The sequence below is a fragment of the Cheilinus undulatus genome, linkage group 11 (genome assembly GCF_018320785.1).
Source record: "Cheilinus undulatus linkage group 11, ASM1832078v1, whole genome shotgun sequence".
NCBI lineage: Eukaryota > Metazoa > Chordata > Actinopteri > Labriformes > Labridae > Cheilinus > Cheilinus undulatus.
In genome coordinates, this window is record NC_054875.1 from 6,887,616 (window position 1) to 6,910,600 (window position 22,985).

At 39.8% G+C, this 22,985-nt stretch overlaps 1 protein-coding gene across 1 annotated transcript in view; it reads right to left on the reverse strand.

Annotated features, from left to right (window-relative positions):
• hdac7a (histone deacetylase 7a) overlaps positions 1 to 20,125 on the reverse strand; it is a 120,794-nt gene extending 100,669 nt beyond the window's left edge. The window contains exon 1 of the mRNA XM_041798938.1: positions 19,965 to 20,125. The gene's annotated coding sequence lies outside the window, so the exon portion shown is untranslated. The remainder of the gene's footprint in view (positions 1 to 19,964) is intronic.
• Positions 20,126 to 22,985: the final 2,860 nt, after the last annotated feature.

The following is a 22,985-nucleotide window of genomic DNA, read 5'->3' on the forward strand; positions in this document are numbered from 1 at the left end:
AGGCTCCTCAGTGCACCCTCTGGTAGTCTGGATGACCATAGCTGTTAGGGGTCCACGATCACACCGACGTGATTTCATCACACGTTACTTTTGTGACACGACAGCATGAAAACAAAGCCACATTTTGCATTGCAATCACTTCGTGTGGAAAGCGTGGATCTTTAAGCTTTCTTTTACATTTTGTATGATGTCAGTAGGCCAAGTAAAAGGAAATATGACCATTTTAATTTGACATAAAAATTAATGTTACACATAGGGGACAGTGGACCATGCTGTAAAGGACTGGCACTGGTATTTTTTCATAATTTCAACATATTGTAATTTTTTTTTAAAAATGACAATTTGTTTGAAATAAAAAATTTTAGAATCCATTTTCGTGGGGTGTTGTGTTCTTTGGAGGCTCTATCTCTCATACAGGAAATCAAAAAATTTCCATTTTTTAAAGTTGAGGTAGTGCCAAAAAGATTTTACCAAACATGAGCATGGTATACATTTTCTACGTGGTTTATTTTGTCAAAAGAAAATGAACAAAATGGCAAAATAGCCAGTGGACCCCTAGGGGTTAAAAATCAACATAACAAGCTTTATGTGGCACTATTGATTATTTTTATGGTTATTCTTGTTGTACTAAAATCACAGCTGACTCAGAGACGATCAGTGTGCACCTGCCTTTAATCATATTATTCTCGTGATCACAGCATGATAACTTTTTGGCATCATAGCTTACAAATATCCTCAGACAATTGTTTTTTATTAATTTACACTGATAACTATTAACAGGATCACTTGTTCCAGCCGGCGCTGTTTCATTTATGAGCTGATATCAGACCACATGCAGCATTTATTTACTGAGATAAAGGGAGAAAAGTCAGCTGGCCAGGACTTAATTACAAAGAGACATCATCTTTTCTCTCTCTGCTCTCTGTCTGACTGTGACAGACACCTATGCTGATGTGAACATTTTAACCTGTTGATAAACAAGCGATATTACACCCCCAGGAGTTGGGGCTCTGATGGAGGATCTGTGGTTTTATTTAAAATTCTTTGGCTAAATGTTCTCAAAAGTTAACTTTTCCTTGTCCGGTGCAGTTGTAGCTCTGTGACCCACTGACCTCTCGGTGACCCTTTGCTCTCGCTGCAGGATGAGATGTAACATTGATATAGTGATGATTTAAGATCAAGAGTCTGTGCACTGTGTTGTATTTTGAAAGAAGCTGATAATCTGCACTTGTAACTTCCTTGTTGGAGGTATTGACGCGGTTTGGTAGTGGCCAGCGCTGAAAATAAACCTGCACCATATATTGTAGTGAGGAGTTGTTGGTGAACATGCTGGTTCAAAGAGCCGACTCTTTTAAGGTAACGAGAAAAGCTGGATCCTGTTTGAGAGCAGTTTTATGCTATTATGACTATTATTATAATTTTCATATAGATTGTGTGTGTCTATGTGTTATTTGATTGATTAGTGGGGATGATATTTTATCCTCTACTACAGGCACACCATGCATTAAGGACGTGTTTGATGGTGTAAAATTTCATCTGACCTGCAAGGTGTTTTGGGGAGACAGTACATTTTGAAAAATATTACATGATATTTTCATCAATTTTAAAAATTGAGCACAGTTGGAGTAAAATGCCTGCCCAAATATCGATCTTATGTAATAATGCTAAAACTGGCAGGTAAAATGAAGCCAGACTGGTACCTGAATGAAAAGCCGTTTGGGAGCCGAACCAGCCAGCTCAGCCAAAAAAAGCCGGATCACTGAAAAGAGCCGAAATTCCCATCACTAGTATCTCGAAAGAAGCAGAGTGAAGAGGCGCTCCAAGCAGCCACCACTGCTTGACTGGAGCGCCGGCTGTGGAAATGCTCTGATAGACTACCGAGAGAGGGACATGCTCCGCAGTATGATACGCTGGCGGACTGCAGCGCGGTCACTGTACGTGGAACTTAGAGGTCAGTCAACTCTCTGCTGTTTCGTTCTCGCACTTGCGTGACCAACCGCCAAACAGGAATCTTTGTCAGATGAGAGCATACCGACCAACCATCCTAGTCGTATGAAAGCTGTCAGCCCTAAAAAGAAATGTGGTCCAGCTTTGATATAACTGCTGCCACACTGTAGCTAAATCCGAGCAAATAGTTCCACCAGTGGTGGCCATTATTATCAGCTTCCAGAACAGCTAAACCCTTCCGTAGATTTCGTCTCATTCTCCTCAAATGACGCTGATTGGTCCAGTTCGTCTGAAGACCTGGTACAACTGGAGCTTTGCAAGATGGACTGATAATACCTTTTTTATTAGAATGCATTAAAAATTGTTTTTAGTACAATTTTATGTTGCTGTTCTCCAGAAAATGCTACAGCATGTTTAAGCTGTGACTCATTAAGTTTGTGGCCACCATACGGCTCATATATGTCATGCAGTCACATCATGGAAACCTGAACAAGGCCCAATCATACATTCCCTTACAGACGTTCTTAAATCACAGCAGCATGTTCATATGTTTCCATGCTACTCTCTATGTACGTGTGAAAAAAGACAGACACTGTGACTTTCAGGAAAGACTCACCACACCGAAAGACTCGGTGACAGGACTTGGTCCACAGACCCACAGTGGATTGCTGACAGACGTTTTCCACAACACAGCACCCGTGTCATGAGAGCAGTCAACACCTCTCAGCGATGAGAGGTGAAATAAAGAAGTGATGTGACTCTCTCCCAGGTGTACGTAAAATAACTGCGACCTCTAGAGTTGTTTTACAGATTCCTACCCGTCCCATGCCGATTAAACTGTCTGTTTCTGCAGACTTATTCAAATAAACAATGACAGCAGAAGTATCTGTCAGGCAGGAAATCAGTGCAGAAGTGCAGAAACACCACAGCAGAGATGGAGGTATAGACTTAAATTTAAAGATGCTCGCTTGGAAGTTTGATCTGGTAAAATTGAAAGTGAACTGAGGTCAACCCCAGCGACAGCACAAGCCCACTGTTTAATGAACGGCCGAGGATCCTTTACACCCTGAGGATGTTTGGAGTAACGGCGAGTTGTTTCAAAACACAGCAAGAAACCATAGAAACCGCAGGAAAATCCCAGGGATATCAACATCTCACACAGCAAAAATGCACACACCAACCCTCAAACACAAAATGTCAAATCAAATCAAAACTCACCCTTTTAACACCCACCATTCTGAACAACAACAAGCCTGAGAAGCGTGAGTGTTAGTGTAGGAAACACCCAGACGGGCCAAAAATAGCTGCACACTCTCGCTCCCTCATCTCTTGCTTTCAATACCTCGCTCGCTCTCTTTCTTCTTTTCTCTCTCTCTCCATCTGTGTCTCTCGCTTGTGTCATTAGAGACCGAAGGAAGGGGAAAAAAATAAGTTAATGTTCCCGTACGGAAAATATCACCCACTTAAATGTGAGAAAATCAGGCTGAGTGTATGATTGAGTGTATGGAGAGAGGCCGAACTGCTGCACAAGGGGAAACATAAAGAAGCCTGCAGGAGGGAAAAAGAAGTAGGCTGAAATTTGTCTGAGTGTCTGACACATAAACAACAGGGGAAGTCGGACGTCTCCAGAGAATCTGGTCCAAAATGATGATGAAGCACTGCTATTCATTTATTTCTGCAGGTTAGGGTCATTATTTATGGTTAAGCAATATAGTTCTTTATTTATGATTCATTTTTTGACTTGTCAGTGTTGTTTTTCCATTTTTGGAGGCTCTCATATGGAGGCCCTGAAAATTAGCTGCGAAAACATTTCCTGAAATGTTGGTGAATGCAAAAATGTTTCACAGAATGTTAAAGTGTGCTGCCATCGACCACCTCAACTCTTGAGGAGGTGAGCGATGGAGGGCTTTTAAGACTTTTGGGTACTCTTTCATGACTGATTTTGGATTTTTTTGAGAAGAGAAATTGATGTTAAGGATTATTAATATTCACAGTTACCCAGCAGCCCTATCAGCTACATCTCCTGTCCCACACTGACACACACCGAAGGACTCTCCCAGACTGGAGGTGTCATTTTCTGCTTTTCAATGTCAGATTCAGTGAAATTGTAAATATCACCAATCACCAACAACAATTTTTCCACTCAAAAAAAATCCCAAAAGGTAATTTAGTGATGAAATAGCGCTGAAAAGTCTTTAAAACTCTGCCACCTGCCTCCTTTGCTGCTTGGCAGTTCAGACAGTAAAGTCCAGATCTGAGCGGTTTGATTAAAGTATGACTGTTTTAAAGGCAGGAGTCACAAAATGTACTTGTTGCAAATGATGAAATGTGATTATTTAATGAACGGATTATCACTTTATTTTCACTTCACAAAGATTTTCAACACCTACTTCCTAATTCACATGCATTTTTGATGTTCAGTCATTAAAATCACACACATTTTAGTTACCTTGATTATTATCATCACTTCTTAATTCTTTTTCTTATCATCGGATCTTAAATCAATTATTTTCTGTTACTTTCACCCTAATAAAATTAGACACAAAAAAATCCAAGGAAATAAAAAACATTCCATGAAACAAAAACTATTAATGAGACACAAAAACATTTTAAACAAAACAAAAAGTATATAAAGTATATATCTTTATGTTCAATTTTTTTTCATTACATTTATATTTTTTTGCATGTTATTGAATACTTTATTTTATTTATTTTATTACATATTTACGGTGGCCGAGAAGTCTCACACGAATGCAAATTCAGAACGCTTTGCAAAAAGAAAAAACACGAGGACATTTGAGAAAAACACGAATACAAAAACTTACTGCAGCGCATGAATACAAACACTCGCGCAAGGATACATAAACTCGGCACAGCGCGGAGACAAACAGATTCCACAACAGCACAAAAATACAACAACTTGGTGCAGCAGATGCAAATAAAAACTCACAATACAACGGAAGTGGGGCCGTTATTAGAGACTTTTCAGCCACTGTTCGTATTTAATTTTATTTTATGTTATTGAATATTTTATTTTATATATTTCATTACATATTTCATTTTATTTTATGTCATTGAATATTTTATTTATACATACTTTTGTGTCAGTTTTGTGTCAATAATTGCCTTTTTGGGTTCCTTTTTTCATTTCATATTTATTTATTTTTTTTTTTAACCTTTCACTACATGTCTTTGTGTCTTGCTTTCTTTGTTATTCACATTTCATTAAAAAATGTTTAAAACTTTTTTAAGTTTCACTAAATGTTTTTGTAGTTTTGCCATTTTTTCACATTTTACAAATATTTCTAATGAATATTTTTTGTTTCACTTTTTTTCATTATAATGTTTTGTAGGCTTTAAACTTTTCATTTAGTGTTTTTGCATTTAAACAAATATTTTTTTGGCTGATGACGAAATGCTTTTGTGTCCGTTTTATGTCACTGAATTTCTTTTTCTTCATTTCATTCTGCAAATGTTTTTGTTATTCCACAATTTTTCATTGAATCAAATTTTTTTGCCTTTCACAAAAAGTTTTGTTTCATTAAAGGTGACTGTGTTTAATTAAACATTTTTGTGTTTACTGAAATGTTTTTGTAGTTGCCTTTCAGGGCCTCCATACTTTCACACCCATAGACACTGAATTCCTGTCCAAACCAAGGCTGTAACTTTGACAGTTTATTTTAAGGATGCCCAATTACAAGTGAGGCCAGGCCTGTAAACAAAAGAAATGAACTCTGGAGTAACGGGACACTTTTAGTAACCTGTCATCCTGCAGGCTTTGACATTTATACACGTTTAAATCCAGACTTTAACAAAGAGGGACGGTCTGTTGGAGAGAACTAGTTGCTCTTGTAATGACAACCTGAGCTAAATTCAGCCAACAGGGTGAGCAGGGCATTTATACGGGGTATTTTTATAACCTGGGCTCTATTTTTGTTTATTATGGGGTTTGAGGGACAGAAAATGGAGTAGATTTTCTCAGCCAGCAGATGCAATGGCTGAAAGCAAATCCAGGACTGCAAAAACTCAAATCTAAGCTAGTCTATCCACCTGTCTGTCTAATTTCTCTCTTTTAAAGCTACAATCAAAAGTGAGATAACATTTCAACACTTCAAACAAAAAATAAGGCCTGCATTGTGATAAAAAAAATCTGCCCATGTGGCAGCAGGAACTCGCTAAAATCCTATTCATATTTGCACAAAATTCCAGAAAATTTCCTGAAACTTTCTGTAAGATTAGCACATGTGAATCCAAACAGCTGCATCTCCTACACCCAGACTTTTCCCTGCCTGACCTCTGCTATATTTCAGTGTACAGTTAAGTTGATCTGTGATTTCAGCAGGAGAAATTCAGGAAAATTCACAGCCGCTTGTTGATGCTGTGAATGCGTAGAGCTGCAGATAGCACTTTTTAAAGTCACATCATAGCATTGTAGCATTGCTGGATAGTGTCTGATGAGGGGTGCGCGTGTGACCAGCAAACAAAAAGATTTCAGGGGCAGTCCTCCTGAAATTTCTCAGAATATTCCTGAAAGCAGCTTCATTGAGACAGTTAATCTTATTATAAGACAATCACCACATTGTTAGCTATTTAGTTCTCACAAACAATGCAGGCCTATATCTTCAAATAATATGTTTATCTGGACTCAAATTTGAGTTTTTGCAGTGGTGGGTTCATTTCCAACCCTTGCACACTGTTTTTATCCGCTGGCTGAGGCAGTCTCCTCTGAATTCATTCCTTCAGACCCAATAACAGACAAAAATAGTGTCCAGGTTGTAAAAATACCAGAGTTTCCTTGTAAGCTCACTCTCATTTGGCTTTATGTAGCTCAGGTTGTCACTGCAAGAAACACAAGTGCTTTCCATAAAGTGTCTGAAGACTATACCCTAGAGATGGACTTTAGAGATGAAGGTCTTTTACTGGACCAAATGCCTCAGAGGGAAGTGGCTCGCTGAGAAATTCTGCAGAGCTGAGCAAAAAAATAACAATGGGGAATCATGGGAATCAGGAAGTACAGACTTTTACTCTAATCTTTGTTCTGACGTGTAACTAAATTACTAGAGGTTCATTTTAGCTGTGTGAAGTATAATGTTACAAAATAATCAGTTCAGAGTATTCAGAGTACTTTTATGTTGTAACAAGTAAAATTACATTAGTTAGTTCTGTAATAAAAATAATCCACTAATATGAAGCTACTTTTCAAATAGATAATCTGTGGCTGGAGAAAATATCGGTACATTTTATTTCACCTTTTGAATGGATAAATAAATAGATAAATAGAAATAATTTTCTTATCATTCTGGAATTCTTCTGCATCGTTTCTGTTTCCCTCTGACTTCTGGGAAGATAGCTAGCCACCTGCAGACGGCAAACCTCTAGTTATGTATGCAGGCATGTAGCTAGCTACAAATTTTACACACCACAGACTACGGAAAACCCAAAGGGGGTTAGGGTTAGGCACCCCAACCATAAAAGGGTTAGGGTAAGGGGGAGGGCCATAAGTTAAAAATAACACCCACAAGCTAAGGAAAACCCCAACAAGGTTTAGTGTGTCACTTCCTGCCCATGGTCAAGGTTGCCCCAATTTTAAAGGTCTGCAACACATGCCTCTTGCAGAGTTACAGATTTTGGGCCTCAAACTTGGCTGGAGAGGAACAGACAAGTTGGTACATTCAAAGGTAAATGCATAGTCATCTGTGTGCTGTCTGGGTTTAAGTTTTGGTAACACAAAGAAATTTATGAGATTTAGACCATTAATCAAAACCCTTTAAGACCTGTCACAGCACCCATTGCATGTCTTTCTTTAACCATGGGTAGAATTGCAACCAAATGAGATAGAGCAATAATTCTTTTTGCATATAAATATATCACACATTCAGTGTGCCCCAGAGTACTGTTTTCTTCCAGAAATGATGACGTATAATGACTTTTGGCTGCAAGAACCTGCTGTATTGTTTTCTTGCAGGTCACGAGTCACACTTGTTTTGGTGTGGTCTTCTGCAAACAAATGCATGCTCAAAAATATTGAGCACACTTTGAGATTTGATTGCACCACTGTGAATAGTTTATTTTTTGAAAACATAATGTCTTTTTGCAAATTGAGCATAATTTCATTTTATCTCTTGAGGTAACAACACTTTGAATTTAAGAGGTCTGTAATGCTGAAAAAATAAAAACAAATAAAAGTAGAGAAATCAACCAAATAAAAACTTTTAACTGCTGATTGTTGCATGAAAAAATACTTTAAATATGCTTAAGCAGGAAAATGAATACAGCTACTTTTTATTGTTGATTAAATCTACCAGATAAAATTACCACCTGTATAGCTTATATTGTTGGCAGCAATTTTAGTTGAATCAAGGTCTGTAAAGCTGCTAAAATTTGCGAAGTTTCAGAAGGCAGATGAATTGTTTGCAAAGATACGAACAGTTTGCAAAAGTTTTTAGCTGTTAAACAAAACTTTTAGATCCAATCCTGGGGCCCAAAATAAGCCCCAAATTTCAGTCTTCAAAGAGGGTCCCTACTCCTCTCTGTACGCCCCTGCTGTGACTCCAGGTCTGATTTGATGGGCTGCTTAGCTGTTTCAAACGTAGTTTTAACTTAAAATGCTGCCTTGTTGCTGAAGAGTCACTCTAACGGCTAGGAAATGGACAATCAGACGACTTATTGTGGTGAGTAGAGCCACCCTCTGAAGTTTGAAAGAAAGGATGCAGTTGTACGGTTTCTCTCTTAAAGGTCAAAGCCAGGCCCTCTGTATTACTACAGTATGTAGTGTGATTATTTTTAAAACAGACGTGGGACGTTTCATAATTTTCAAACACTGTCTGTGTGACTCCGATAAGATACACTGAGATAAACTTTATTGTCCCAGCAGGGAAATTTATCTTGGCTGTTGTCGCCCCCGCAGTGAGAGGATGAAAACAGCAACAAACAGCAGTGAGGATGGAAACATCACACCGCTGTCATCACGCTCTACAACACTCCTCATGCACTCTCAGGCTGTCAGCCAGGACACACCGAGGCGGTCATATCTGCTATCTGTCTCTGTCAGCCATGATTGATGAAAGCAGAGCGTCTCAGTCAGGAACTTGTGTTTTCTCTGCTGTTTTCAGTGAAAGGTTACACCTCTGCTCTGAGCTCTGCCCGCTGTGGGAATTTAAGAGACAGAGAGAGAGAGAGGCAAGGAGACAGATGGGTTTTCCTCGCAGGATATCCTGTTCTAAGTAGAGCTGCTGGGCCCTCTCTGACCTCCTCACCCCTCTTGATCCCTGACCCGCTCATAGTTTAGGCTCACATCTCCATCGTTTCCTAATCGCCCAAATCTCTCCGTTTTCTTTCAATTTAGCTCAGACCTCTTAGCTTTCTCTCCCTCCTAAGCCCTCTATCACACTCACAGGTGTCACTTTAATTCTCCTTCTTTCCTCTTCCTCTTTGTTCCTTTGTCTGCTGCCTCTCAATCTAATGCCAGCCTTCCTCTGCATCCTCAAAACCTGCTCTTTGAAATTCCTCTTTGAGAGTTTAACTAGATAAAGTCAGATATCTTAGATAAAGAAAGTAGCCTTTGGGGATAATCACACACTTAAAATTCATAAAGGACTTTGATATTCTTAACTTTTCAAGTGATAAACCATACAGACTTTGAACGTAACATGGTTCAAGCTTGTCATTTTGAAAAATTAGACACTTTGCATTGTCTGAACTTGAGTTTTGGTCAACATTTTCACTTTTTCCTGGTAAAAATATTCATATGTCTCTATCTAAGAGATAGGACAGTGGATAGAGGTGGAAACTGTTTAGAGAGAGTGGGAAATGGCAAGCAAGACAGAACCCACGGGCATGGAGTTACCCATTTCTAATTTGTACCCCATCCCTTAATTTGAGTACCGCCTTGACTCTTAAAACAGTTACAAGAGTTGAGTTGAGTTGACATCTTCCCCTGTGAAACAGGACGACCCTAGTCATCAGTCGTCATCGATAGCAACACTGCCCGGATGTGACGACAAGACCTGACATTCCTACGAAGAGCATGTTTGAAATCAAAAGGGCCATAATGCACTGAAACAGCATCAAACTATGATGTTTGATTGTCGTTGTCGTTTTCAGATCTTGCTGATTATTTGCAAGAGTCTGGGAGATTTCCTATGTCCCTCAGTTTGAAGAGTGCATCTGGAAAATCTTTATCTGAAGGGCCATGCGTGCCTCGCACTTCACCCTACTGCTCAATTCCAGCAAGAGTCGGGACACCCAAGAAGTAGGCCTGCAAAACCCTAGGTGTATTAACGCCCATTTGTGCTCCATGTTTGAATATTTTTGTCTGTACTCTGCGCTCATTTTCATCTGTTATTCATGCGCTCTCTCTAAGCTCACGGACATGCACCAAACGTTGCAATACCACCGCCAAGCATGGGGGGCAGTGTTGAGCATTGCAGCCAATAGTTCCTCAGTCTATGGGAGAGACAGAGTTGTTTCAAAGAAGCTCCATAAGGCACAGTGACCTCTACTGGATTAGTTTCCCAATGTCTTCTCCAACATAATAGATGCACCTTAGCATGAGTGCAGTGACAGCTGCATCATCTGTGGCACACAGATCTATTTCCATGAGAGCTTAAATGAGCCTTAACCTGCAATTCCACATTCTCCATATCAGTAGCGTTGTGTATGCACAGTAGTTTCAACCTGTGGGGTGCATTCCTTTCCACTGGAGCGCAACCCTGAGCAGCTGGAGATGAGAGATGACAAGATCACAGGAGAATGAAAGCTCACACGGGAACTGCCAGATGATGCGACACGAGTAAAATTTGAGAATACTATGAGATGACTTTGCCTTTATGAGGTTGATTTTCTGTTGATTTTGGTTTTATTCCATTGCTGAGCACATAGAAGGGTTAAATGGTTTCTGTTTTCTAAAAGGATGTATGGTGACTTATAAAATCCTGTAGTTTTGCACCTCTAAATGCAATCTTTCTTCATCCATAGTGCCTGCGTGAGCCTCTGAGACACTGATGACATGTGTAACTGGATGTGACATAATGTTGGTATAGTGATGATGTTTACTTTAGATGCCATCCAATTGTTGCATTTTGAAACTGACCTGATAAGCTGTGCATTCAATTTCCCTTTTTGTATTGATCTCATAAATCATAAAAAGAACTGATGAGCAGTTTGAATACAATAGGCAGACTCAAACAGCTTTTGAAGCCAATCCGTGGCAGCATCTATACTGAAATTGTGGTCTCAAGCAAACTTTGGATCAACTTAATGGCAGACAAGAGCCCATCCACTGAGCTCGACTTGCTGTTAGCTAAGCTAGCACTGAAGCTAGCCTTTTGGTTGACAGGTAGCGTCTGCCTGTCAAGCTGTCTCTCAATTAAATGAGACGCGCCAATCAGTGAGCAGTCAGCAGTGAGGTTTTTCCAAAATATAACCAAGTAAATGTGGTTACCCCCCCGTACAGTGTGTGCTCATTAGCTAATGAGACTTGTTTTGTTTGTTAAAGCAGTCTGTAAACCAATTTATTTCTGAAGATGGATTTATTTCCCAGATGGATCTGTTCCACACATCTATCTTGTTTAGGTCACGACTCTGCTGCGCCTGAAAGTACTGCCCCTCGTCGCTGATTGGTCCTGTCACTTTCTAACCAGGCCCAAACGGTTCAGATGTGAGCTTTGCAAGATGGATTCACCAGTGAGAAACAAGGAAACGGGCGTATCCACCTGCTTTGCAAGGTTAGCACAGATGGAGAATGTGGAATTTTAAGGTAAGTTGTTGGGATAGACCAGAGCACAGGTGTCAAACTCAAGGCCCGGGGGCCTAATCCGGCCCATGGAACAGCCTAATCCGGCCCGCAAGATGATCTCATATTTCTGTTATAACTGGTCCATTAGTATGAGGTCTGCAGATTTCCTCAAGTATAAAAATGTGAATTTATCCTTGATGATTTAAGATATCCTTGTTAAGTCATAAAATCTGAAAAGGTAGGGAGTAAAATATTAGATAAGAAGTCAGGAATGTGGGAAAAGAAATAAATTTGTGTTTTAATGTCACATTTTCAATTTAGCATCTTACAATTAGGACTCAAATTAAGGGTTTTGATTTTTAATTTCATATTTGGAGCATTTCAACTCATGATTTTGACTTCTCATATAATATTTTGAGCTTTAAGATTCATAATTCAAAATTTTCAATGACATTTTGAACTTTTTGACTAATTATTTTGTAATTTAGCTCATATTTTCAACTCCAGACTTTAACATCATAATCCCATAGTGTGACCTTTTAGGCACAATTTAAAATTTTAAAACATATCTTGACTTTAAATTTCATGATTGAAAATTTAATTTCATATTTTGACCTTTAAAACTCATGATTTTGACTTCTTTTTAATATATTTACCATTAAAAAAGACTTATTTTTCAATTTCATGTTTTGACCTTTTTGAACTAATAAATTTACTTTTCTCAGATTGTGAGCCTTTAAACTGATCTTTTTAACTTTTTAAATGTTAAATTTATTTATCACCAGTGCTAATTTTTGTTTCATATTTTATTACCGGTGAAACAAGGTTGACATTTTTTGGTTAAAAGGTGACCCTGTTAGGCCCTCAGGTTAGTCCTGAATCCAGAATCCGGCCCCTGCTGTGATTGACTTTGACACCCCTGGACTAGGGGTACAGCGCACCATAGTGATTTGAAGTTGCACTCACTGAAATCTAATTGCTTTCACTGGAGGATAAAATATTTTCTGGAATCTCTAAAATGCACACGCACAAAAACTCAGGGATTTTTGAACTATTGCTCTTCAAATTGATTAAAACAACTGGGATAACCGAGAAGCTGCCACTTTAACAACTGCCACCAATGATGAGACTGATCGCCAATCTGAACATGTTGCTAAAGGATGAAAAGTGTGAATGTGGTGAAGAAGGCAATCCTCACACTCACACAGCTCTACAAAGTTACTCTACAGTGGTTGGTGCGCTTCAAAACTGTAACAGAGCGGCAGGAAGCATGCCGGGATATGGTCACGCAGATGAAAGGCGATGTTTTGGCCTTGCTGGACTCTGAAAATGACGGCGTGCATACTGAACGCATGTGTGCAGAAGCAGCATCACTGTACTGTAATAGATCTGCAATACTAAACAGTTAAGTAGAATCTTAATTCCCAGCATGGCCTAAATCATTTTAAGGCTTTATTTCAATTAGTAACAGCTGAGCTGCACAGATTAGGATTTATCCATTTTCCAGTACAAAAGCTCATTTTATCATCCAACCCTGTGGGAAATATAAAGATATTTACAGCATACTGTTATGGATAAAATGCTGTAGGACTTTAAAAATAGAGTAAAGTTAGAAAGTAGCTCAGGGCAGCAGTCTTTCACTTCTCTCAAAATACCAGAGCTTCTTAAAACAGTCTAAATTTAAAATGTTGAAGTGTGAAATAGTTTGATTTGGTAGAAACATGTCATACAATCTTTGGTCAACAGAATATTCCTCAGACTGTAGCCACTTTCAAGGCTATTTTTCTAAATCTACCAATCTGTCCTCCATAATTCAGCTGCTTTCTCTCAAACTTTTCTTAGCTCCACTTTCCTGAGGTAAAATCAGTTTTATTGCATTTCTGATGTGCTTTACTGTGCTTCACATCATTTCTGATGAACTGACTTATTACCGGCATTTATTTAAACAAACGATGATGCTATCACTTCCTTTCAGCTTAAAAACACAAAAAAGTCATGACACAAAACTGAAATGATAAGTAATTCTTCAAAAAGAAGAACTTAAAAAGAAGAACTAAAGGTTTTCTTCCTGCCCTGAGTCGCCCTCCTCTTTGTCTTCCTCATACTTTCTCCCTCTCCCCCTCTCTGTGTCACCCCGGCCCTCCCACCCTGCAGTATAACTGGAATCCATTAGTTGATGAATGGTTGTTTGTGTTTTTTTAAGCTCAACAGCACCCCCTCTGGCCTTTGCAGCCAAAGAGGCTGAAAACAAAACATTAGCTGTGATTAGAGGAATAATTAGCCAATCATCCTCTGACCTGCAAGCCAACCCTGAGGTCAAAGAAGCACAGAGCGGCTTGTTTCCCAGGTGGTTTCCCATGAAAACGGTCATGTGGTGAAGAGTGGAGCTATTGTCTGCAGACAGGTGACACATGCACATACGGACCACATGCTTTGCTTTATCTAGATTCTAACTTTTATGCCTGTCTGTGTTGCTCTGAGGATCCCAGCGGGTTGAGAGCAGGGTTTACCCAGAGAGACCGCACTGGAAATCAACACTTCCTGCTTCCTGTGGCGAAAGGAAGTGCTACCGTCGCTGTCCCCTTATCGCTGGATACACAGGCAGCACAGAGGGAGGAAGGCAGCCAGGGAGGGAAGAGGAAGAGGAGAAGAGGATGGAGGGTGGTCGCACTGGCCAGACAAAGGGAGGACAAAAGAGGAAGATAGGGCTGTGGGTGCTGGTTATTTTTAAATATTTTTAGTTGATTTTGGCAGAATAACACATCATAATTTGTTCAATAATGGATGAACTTGAGAGGAGGAGATGTAGAATGTCTCCTGTACCTTAAAGTGCATTTGTTCTAGTAGTTTGTTAATTCTTTTTCCATATTTCTTCACATTTTGTTCAGTTTAAAAGCTGTTCTTGTGTCCCCTCTTGGCTCTTGCTTCTATGTGTGAACTATACTTATCAAGAGTTAAAGCACCAAACAATCAAACCATTGCATGTCCATGCAAACTAAAGAAAAATCATCCAGAGTGTCTTATTCTCCTATGCAAGTTACATGTCAGTGGAGTTTTAAGAGATCTTGAAGCTACACTTGAAATAAGTAAAGATCTCCTTTTGCATTATGTTACAGGGTAGTTCAACCAACAAAAACAGTATGTAACATTTCTACCTTATAATAAATGTTTCAAAGTGTCTCTAACAGTAAAGTGGCATTGATCCATTTTCCACAGAGCTCCATGGTCACCAGCTTTCAGTACTTTTTAACTCTGGGAGCTGTAGGGTTAGGTGTCATTTGGGTTTTATTCCCATACCAGTGCAAAAATCGATCCTTTTATCTGGCACCAGTGCCTAAACAGTGTGTAAAATAATACTTTAAAGGGGGAAAATGTGTGTTGAAAGTCAGCGGGAGAAATATCTATTAGGTGTCAAACATGGGAAAGGATAAAGTTACATAGCTGCTGCGCTTTAAGCTTTAGCTGCGTAAGCTACCAGAAAAAAGAGCTATGTAGCTGATATAGTTGCTTTGTAGGCTTTGCTTTAGCTATGTTAGCTATGTAGCTCTGTTATCTATTGGCTAAGTAAGCTTTAGCAGATGAAGCTTTAGCAGATGAAGCTTTAGCAGAAGTGCTTTAGCTGCGTGAGCTACCAGATAAAAGAGCTATGTAGCTGATGTAGTTGCTTTGTGAATTTCGCTTTAGCTATGTTAGCTATGTAGCTCTGTTATCTATTGGCTAAGTTAGCTTTGGCAGATGAAGCTTTAGCAGATGAAGCTTTAGTTGCATAAGCTACCAGAAAATAGAGCTATGTAGCTGATGTAGTTGTTTTGTGAGCTTCGCTTTAGCTATGTTAGCTATGTAGCTCTGTTATTTATGACTAAGTTAGCTTTAGCAAATGTAGCTTTAGCTGCGTAAGCTACCAGATAATGGAGCTATGTAGCTAAAATAGCTGCTTTGTGAGCTTCGCTTTAGCTATGTTAGCTATGTAGCACCGTTATCAAATTTATCAATATCTGTGGTGAGATTCAGTCCAGTAGGTATCGGGTGTGTTGGTACTGGTACCATGCTGGTACCAGTTTTTGTTACTTACCTCTGTGGTGAAAGTCAAGAGCAGCCTTACAGCACTAACAGCACAGCAGCCTCTCGTAAAAAAAGGCGGCTATAGCTTCCAAACCTGTCTCAGTACCCTTAAATAAAATGACTGTGGCTAAGAAATGAAAACTGTGGCGACTAATAAGCGTAGATGAGAAAGAGAGAAAGTTGTCGAGGAAGAAGCAGGACTAAAGTAAACACTGGACGGACTTTTACATGTTGATAAAAGCATTGTGAATCAGCAGGGTGCAAGTCCCACACCTAGCTGGTTGTGTGGCTATTTAACAGTTGAATAATATGAATATATTCGAGAGACCATGTAGGTGTTCATTTCGTTACAGACTTACATTTGAGAAACCTACAACTGTTCCTTTTTCAAAGTTCCTGTATTGTGACTCTGTTTGTATCATATTTTGGGCCACTTAATGGGACTAGTTGGGCCTGAATCCTTAATTATCTTTGACTGTATGTATTCTTTAGTTCTCTAACATTCTGCATACGCAAACGAAAGCGTTTTTTGCACTAGCAAACACAGAGTGGTAGCTATTAGCCTATAGTATTTACAGTAGACTTGACTACTCGAAGGTCATCCTTCATAGTTTCCTGGGATAATGTCAGGTATTTGTTACAACTGTATTTATGTTATGGTGTTTATGTCTGGTCTATGTTCTATTCATAAGTGGACCCCTTTGGTGCTGTTCATACCTTTCAGTCACATGACCATGCAGAGGCATGGAGAGCAAATGAAGTGTAGAACAGCAACAGTTGCTATTGTACACTACTTGGAGCTGCAGCACCAGACATTTTATTCTCAATCTTTTAAAAATGACCACTGTTTACTTCACCTGACAACTCCAGAACAATAGAGATATAACATTATCCTGTATATCTGAGCCCTTGTACAGCACCTGGGACACTGTTTAAAGCATTAGAATCAGAAGAGTTGAAGTCAGATCTTTTCTTTGTTGATATTTATGTATTTGCATTTCAACAGTAGAGGAGAAACATTTTCCTGACACCACCACCAGGATGAAAGTTTCATGAAAGTTAGTTCATATTACTTAATGATCCAATCATGATCACTGTCAGCTGTCAGTGTTCTGGCACTTAACTCAATATTTGATGTCAGGATGTTGTCTGTCTCTGATGACATTCTGTGAAAGAATAACCTTGGCTCATTTCATCAGTTGGTGCATCTAGCTGAACAACTTTCTCCATTCAAAAACAAAAAACTGGTTAAAACCTGTAGTGAGCAGCCAAGACCATCACCTTCTCTATTAGGTATGTCAGTAGGAAGCCATCCTTGCCTGTAAATGGGTCCTTCCATGAATATGTAGTGTCATTTGAAAGCTATAAAAAGGCCTTTGATTAACTTTACTGTGAAAAATGTTATTGTGAAAGAATGTGCTTCCTGTTTATAAGGGATTTCTTCCGTGCTTTGTCTACGATGCAGAGAAAAGCTTTGTACTGAAACATTCATGATGTTTTGTATGTTGCCACTGTCATGAATGAAAGACAATTCTGAGTGCTGACTGTTAAGAAGTTTTGATTTAAGTCTCTTTTGTTGTCCATGTCAAGAATTTGTGCTGTCTTTAATGTGCTCTTTTTCTTCATATTTCCCACGCAAAAATTGTGCAAACAACAGGCTGTGTTTTTAGGTTTAGTCTCATGAGATCAAGTCTAACTTTATTCAGACTTGCAAAAACTTTATTTTGATGCATTTGTTTTGTTGGTGACCATGATGCACTTCTCACTCATTTTCTCATTTTAGCCACAAAAGATACAAGATGTGACTTAATAATTGCCATACAAATTTCAATAGTAACACCTAGGACTGATTCCTGCCAGACCTGTTGAATCCAGAAATCCCTTAAATAGAACCTCTGACAAAGTGAAGAAGGCTCGAAGATCTCAAAAAGCAACACATCGATAGAAATTCAAGAAGTGATGAGAAACAAAGTCGTTGACATCTATCAGTCTGGAAAGGGTTACAAAGACATTTCTAAGGTTATGGGACTCCAGCAAACCAAAGTGAGAGCTATTATCCACAAATGGAGAAAACTTGAAGCAGTGGTGAACCTTGTCAGGAGTGGTCAGCCAACTAAAACGATTCCAAGAGCGCATCGGCTTATCCAGGAGGTCCAAAAAGAACTCAGAGCAATATCTAAAGACCTGCAGGCCTTACTTGACTCGTCTGAGGCCTGTGTTCATGACTCTGTAAGAAAAAGACTGGGCAAAAATGTCCTCCATGGGAGAGTTCCAAGGCCAAAACCACTGCTAACCAAAAAGAACACTGAGGATGCCAAAACTTCATTAGACTTTTGTGAAAATATTCAGTGTGCTAATGAGACAAAAGTTGAACTTTATGGTAGATGTGCAGCCCATCACATCTGGAGTAAATACAGCATCTGCTCAAAAGACATGGTGGTGGTAGTGTGATGGTCTGGGGCTGCTTTGCTGCTTCAGGACTGACTTGCCATAACTGATGGAACCATGAGTTCTGGTCTCTACCAGAACTCCCTGAAGGAGATTATACAGCCATCAGTTTGTGACCTTAAAACATCCATTCATGCTAGAAAACCCTCCAATGTGACTGAATTAAAACAATTCTGCAAGGAAGAGTGGGTCAAAATTCTCTAGACTAATTTCCAGTTATAACAAATGCTTGATGCAGTTGTTGCTGCAAAGGGTGGCACAACCAGTTGTTAGGTTTAGGGGGCAATGACTTTTTTTTACATAGGGGTAGGCCAGGGTGACTTTCTTCCCTTTAAAAATTGCATTTCGTATTTACTCAGATTACTTTGTCTAATATATTTAAGTGTGACAAATATGCAGACAAAGAAATCAGTAAGAGGGAAAATACCTTTTTTGCAGCACTCTTAACATCAGCTTTGTCTCCACTCTTAGTCAACAAATGCATTTTATAGAGCGGCACTATTAGCATGTAACGTCAAGGCAATTGCACCCAGAGACCTCTGATGCGCGCCCAAACCATTAATCTCCATGACATTTATTCAAGGAATATAAATAGTGGAGACATGCATGTAAAAGAGGAAACATCAAAGCTTCTTTGTCTTTACTGATCACATTAAATTGCAGTTTAAGAGAAAGAGTGACAGATATTGATGTCCAAAGAAAATCAATAAAAGCATGCAGCACATTTGTAACAGGTTTGCAGGCTGCAAACAAAGTGTACCCACTTGCACCTTATTATGAAGGAACGAGAGAGACAATGAGAAAGACAGAGGGAGAGGAGGGGGAGAGAGATGTTTGGGATCAGGGTGGGGAAGCTTTCAGCACTTGGGATTGTCCCAGATGGACACAAGCCGCTCCCTCCCTTTATAAACAGCCCATGGCTTCAGACTCCCCTCTCTCTGTACATCTCCTTTTCTTCTCTTTACAAAACTCAGAGCTCACTTTGCAGAGATTGTTTGCAGAGATTCTTGCAGGGACTTTCACCAGAAAATGCGAAACAAATTGAGACATTTTGTTTGTTCCTCTTTTCTTCTGACAATGTCATTTGTCCCTCTTCAGACAACAACACCACAACCCCCTCAATCCTTGCCATTTCCAAAGTCAACACACCACTAAATGCAGGGCTGACTCACTTCCATTGTGGGTGGTTCTGTTTCCAATTTTCTCACCACCTCGGCCACCCCACTACCTCTCAGGAAAACAGAAAACTTGTCCAAAAGACAAAAAAAATGAACAAACCAAACATGCATAAGACAGATGATAGTTTAAAAAGTTATAAAAGAGTGCAGGTTTGGATGCTGAGAGGACACAGAGCATGCTGCTGCCACTTCTTTTGTGCCTCTGAAATGATTATCGCTGTTTTCCTTCCTTTCTTAGTCTTTGGGAGAGCGTGGGAGCGCCCTCAGAGTGCTGCATAGAAACCACGGGGCTCATAACAACAGGAGGAAGCCGGTAACTTGAGTAACTCAGACCGGGCAGAGAGGGGGGGATTAGGGGAAGAAGAAGAAAAAAGGTGAAAGAGTTTGACATCTTTACACTCATAAATATCTTTGAAAACATGAAATCAGAGCTCACAAAGATGAAGAATTGATTTGCAAATGACCTGTTGCTTTGCAGGCAGATTTTCCCACATGCACAAACACAGAAAGTGTCATTTTCCCTCACAGTCATCCTAAAACACAAGCTGTACTAGAGAGTTTAGACAGATTTTACAACAAGTGTGCAGCCTTACCGGTCTGTAGTGGGAATGATCAGATGAAGGATTGTGCTAGAAAGTCCCGTCAGTCATGTTCTCGTACAGTTCAGTCCAGAGAGAGCTGATGAAATTCATTCAAACACATGAATACACAGGCACAGTATCAGTTCCTTCAGTCCAAGTGTTGAGAAAGTGAGGGGCCGCAACAAAAGGCAAGAGAGGGGAGGGAGAGATCGAGGCAGAGAGAGAGAGAGAGAGAGAGAGAGAGATTAGCCCCCTTGAACTGACTGCTGGACTCTCTCCCTCCCTCAAACACTCAGTGGGTTTGCCGTATCACTGACTTCTTGTGTTTTCTCTCAAGTGCCAAGAGGAGGAAGGGAGACCGGGGAGAGTTAGTGTGTGTATTCACGGTCATGGATGTGTGTACTGTAGTGTGTCTGTCAGTGTATTTTAAGGTAGGAGGGAGCGGCTGGCTCGAGTCCAGACGCAGGCAGCCTGGTAGAGAGGGGACAATGGCAGGAAACACTATATCAGGAGGAGGCAAAATACCAGCACAAAAATAATTAACAGACAGTGAAAAACAATGACATCCAGAGTGGAAAACACAGCCTGCAGCCTGCAAGGAACAATGATAGTGGAAACAACAAGCAGAAAGGACTTTTTTGTAGACACACTGACAAAAAGTGAAACAAAGCTGCAGTTCATTCAGTGGTTTTTAATCTCTACAGGAGATGAAGAGCAGAGGTTTGTTCATCTAAACTTAACTTTCTTACGCTGAAAATAATCGACAGAATAGTTATTCTTTTGAAGAGTTAATATACACTACATGGACAAAAATAATTGGCCACACCTGTTAATTATTGAATACAGGTGTTTCAATGAGACCTGTTGCCACAGGTGTATAGAATCAAGCACTTAGCCATGCAGTCTGCAAAAATTTCTGATACAAAACAGGTCATTCTGGGGAGCTCAGTGACTTGCTACCTTTGCCATAGTCGGCTCATGAAATTGCATCCCTGCTGCATATTCTACAGTCAACTGTTAGTGATACTATTGGAAAGTGGAAGCGTTTAGGAACAACAGCACCTCAGCCTAACCTTGCAGAGCAGATGGATTCACCCGTTTCCTTGTTTTTCACTGGCGAATCCATCTTGCAAAGCGCCCATCTGAACTGTTTGGGCCCAGTTAGAAAGTGACAGGACCAATCAGCATCGAGGGTCAGTACTTTTGAGCTCGGCAGAGTCGTGACGTAAGCAAGCAGCAACAAGAGGCCGGTGCAATTATGGTGGAAGACATTAGCGTGGATGCTGCTATAGCATCAGTTTTATCAGAACTTGACAACATTTCTTCGTTAAAAGAAGAAAAAAGAACAGCAGTGACTTGTTTTCCTTTAAAGAAATGACAAAAGCCATGTACTGACATGTAGGGGTGGGTACCTTTCACATCTGAACTGTTACAGTACCAGTAGGTACACAACGGTACCCATTTTTGGTACTTCTGTGTGTGAATAATATGTAATAATAAATGTTATATAACCTCAAAACTTCTAAATTTTAGATATTTCTTTCTCAACATCAAGACATCATCAAATATATCAAAACAATATCAAACACTGTTTTTAAGGTAACATCACGTGTTTTTACAAATTCCTCCAACATGGAAAACCTGAACTACTATAACTACCAAGTGTTTTTTCTGTACACTGCTAAATCATCAATCATCACACTGCATCCTCAGATTAGAAGTTTTTCCGTGGTAAACCTTGAAGTTCATGTCACAAATATTTCAGCGTAACCTGCATTTTGAAAAGTGGAGCACTGCCTTCGACCGCTTCCGATCAGCTGCGCTTGTTTTGTTGATTCAGTGAGCTGCTACCAATGTCATTACTCTCATGCGTGCAATGCTGTGTTCGCATCTGGCATGGAAAATTGACTACTCTTCCACTCTCTTTCAGTCACAAGGATGCATTTAGGTACCAAAACATGGTACCATTTGATTTTATGTGAATCGGTATTTATATATATATATATATATATGTATATATACCTATAAAAGTACCCTACACATGTTCCTACGGACATGTCTACAGTTGCCATGGTTGGTGTTATGCAGCTCTCTATGGAGTTTACTCCCTGGTAGGGGAGCACCTTGGTAACAGCTACATCACATGTTTTGTTGCTCTGATTGGCCCATAAAGATGTGACAGACAGAATGTTCATGCAATCACCCTCCAAGTTTTTTTTCAAAGACTCTGCCCTCTCCCAAACACTGTCTATGGAAGGTTTTCCAGTGTCAGGTTACTGATAAGGTGCATGGTGTGTAAAAGTCTCCAGAAGTTCCGAACTTCCTGTGGCATTCATTTAAACACTAAGACTGTGTGTCAGGAGCTTCATGAATGGGTTTCCATGGCTGAGCTGCTGTATGCAAACCTCACATCACAAAATGCAATGCCAAGCATTGGATGGAGTGGCATAGAGCACACCGACACTTGACTGTGGAGCAGCGGAGTGATAAACCATGCTTGCTGTTTGACAGTCAGATTGGTGATTCTGGGTTTGGCAGATACTGGGGGATCATTTCCTACCTGACTGCATAGGCCCAACTGTAAAGTTTGGTGGAGGAGGGATAATGGTATAGATTGTTTTTCAGGGTTTGGGCTAGACCCCTTATCTCCGGTGAAGGACAATCTTAATGCTTCTGCATACCAGGAAAATTTGGACAATGCTATGCTTCCAACTTTGTGGCTACAGTTTGACATGGTTTGATGAGTTTGGTTTGAAAAAAGTTGACTGGTGCCCCATCGAGCATCATTGGGATGAACTGGAACAGAGATTGCAAACCAGGTCTTCTCTCTACTGAGGACCTGGTTTGAATGAATGGGCACAAATCCTGACAAAACACTCCAAACTCTTGTGAAAAGCCTTACAAGAAGAGTGGAGGCTGCTATAGCTGCAAAAGGGGGGTCCACACCAAATAACAAACATGGATTTTAATACAATGTCATTAAAGTCCCTGTTGGTGTAATGGTCAGGTGGCTAGATACTTTTGTCCATACAT